At 49.9% G+C, this 2,342-nt stretch overlaps 1 long non-coding RNA gene across 1 annotated transcript; it reads right to left on the bottom strand.

Annotated features, from left to right (window-relative positions):
* Nucleotides 1-613: 613 nt before the first annotated feature.
* LOC120697273 lies at nt 614-1,528 on the bottom strand. The gene is made up of 2 exons (XR_005684405.1): nt 1,043-1,528; nt 614-957 (listed from the first exon to the last, which is right to left on the bottom strand). It is a non-coding gene; the product is annotated as an uncharacterized LOC120697273 (long non-coding RNA).
* Nucleotides 1,529-2,342: the final 814 nt, after the last annotated feature.

Raw genomic sequence — 2,342 nt, 5'->3', positions numbered from 1 at the left:
TCTTCTATTTACATGCAAAAACTGAGCTTGAACAAAAATTTATGCAAAGAGAAACAAAAAAGAGAAATCAGCACATAAATAGTTGCAGTTGGAACCATTCATTTCTTTCTCGAGCATGCGGAACTGTTCATTTTTATCCACAACCCGCACTATTCAAGTGTTGATTTCTCTTCCTTTTTTTTCTCCCTACACAATTTTTTGTTCAATCTCAAATTTTTCATGCACGTAGATGATTGCATCCTCTATTAATCTATATTTTATTGCAATTTTACATACATCGGTTTAAATGTTACCATGGTTGGTAATACGGTAACACCTAATCCACTTGTAACACAGGATATGTTCTCTAACATAGGGTCCTTACATTACATATTATCTTTTTCGTTGGAAGATAACACAAACAGGCATCAGCGATGCCTTCCATTCTATTTCTAGTTTTCTAAATATCCAAATGAATTGACTCAGGCATCAGCGATGGCCGTCGATCAGGACCTAAAAGATCATTACAATATACAAGTCGTCCCTCCTTGTGAGTTAGTAGCATTGTAATGCTGCCCTTGGGTGCCTCAGTTGGCGAAACAACTGGAGATTTAATTTCTGTTACTGTCTTCAGAGAAAAATTCGAGCTTCGTGCTTTTATTTATTTTGGAGCTTCTGTAAGGGTACAGGGAGACCATCGACCCAACAAAGATGGAAATGGCACATCTACTACAGAGACCAGCAATGTGATGGGTGTGAATGTGCGGTGCTCAACACTGTGTTTGTGTCAGCTGTGAACATCTCTACACTTATTTTCTGATGTATTAATGCAATCACCAATCAGCAAGTCAGTCCTGCAAAAGAAAGACTCACTCAGAATCTTCACAAACTCTTGGCCTCGTTCCTCATCAATTCATAAAGAGCAAAACCGCCATTGTGGCAGCCAGGCATTCGCTGACTCATTCCTCGTAGCTCTTCCTGTAATTCAAAAACAACTTCAGTGATTTGAAAGCAGGTAAAGGCAAGCTAAGGATCAGAGAGCTGCTAGCGCAGCTAAACTCACCACTGAGACTGAATATAGTTTAGTCGATTCATAGCCATCTTGAGCTTTAGAATAAAGTTCATTTATGCCAGTGGAATCAATGTCACATTTTGTAAAAAATGTTGGTACAGTGATAAAGCCCCCCTCTCCCCCACTCTAACACCTGGGTTTTAGGGTCGAAGTGGCTAGAGGGGTGGTCTAAGTTGGTACCAGAGCCAGGTCCCGGGTTCCAAACCCACCGGCCACGCATTTCTTCCGCTACGCGATTTCTCCTGCGGGGTTCGCTGAGACCAGCAGCCACAGGCGCGGCTCGCTCGCCGTAGGGGGAATGTTGGTCCAGTGATAAAGCCCCCTCTCCCCCACTCTAACACCTGGGTTTTAGGGTCGGAGTGGCTAGAGGGGGTGGTCTAAGTGTTGGAGGGAATAATGGATGTATCCCTCCAACCCTAGAAGGGTGGGTATATATAATACCTATAGATGGGCCTCTATACACATGGGCTCAATATACTCCAACACCCCCCCGAAGTCTGAACTACCGGCGCAGCGGTGTTCAAGACTGGACAACAAGAAAGCTAACATCCACCCGCAGTCTGAACTACCGACGCAGCGGTGTTCAAGACTGGACAAAAAGAGAGTACAAATAGAGTACAAAGGGCAAATACCCCCCCCCCCCCCCCCGCAGCCACAACTACCCACCGGCTACATTGAGGCAGTATCGAAACTCCGAGAAGGTCGAGGAGGGCAGCCCCTTGGTGAAGATGTCAGCAAACTGGGAGGTAGTCGGGACATGGAGTACCCGAACATCGCCGATGGCGACTCTGTCGCGCACGAAGTGTAGGTCGATCTCCACGTGCTTCGCCCGCTGATGCTGGACGAGGTTGGTGGAGAGATACACGGCGCTGACGTTGTCGCAGTAGACGAGCGTGCTCTTGGCGAGCGGGCTGTGGAGCTCCGCCAAGAGCTGTCGTGGCCAGGACGCCTCCGCTACGCCGTTAGCGACAGCCCGGTACTCCACCTCGGCACTGGAGCGGGAGACAACCGGCTGCCGCTTGGACGACCAGGAGACCATGTTGCCGCCCAGGAAGATGGCGTAGCCGGAAGTGGAGCGACGAGTGTCCGGGCAGCCAACCCAGTCAGCGTCGGTGTAGACCACTAGCTCAGCAGAGGACGAGCGGTGAAGCACCAGGCCGAGGTCCACAATGCCACGGACGTAGCGGAGGACCACGCGACCACGCGGGTCGGGCGCGGCATCGGCGACAGGCTGCTTGCCGGCAGCGACGGCGGCCTGCGCGGCGGCAGCAGCGGCAGCAGTGTAACACCC

The sequence above is a fragment of the Panicum virgatum genome, chromosome 3K, assembly GCF_016808335.1.
Source record: "Panicum virgatum strain AP13 chromosome 3K, P.virgatum_v5, whole genome shotgun sequence".
NCBI lineage: Eukaryota > Viridiplantae > Streptophyta > Magnoliopsida > Poales > Poaceae > Panicum > Panicum virgatum.
This window is presented reverse-complemented; position numbering and strand designations above follow the sequence as displayed.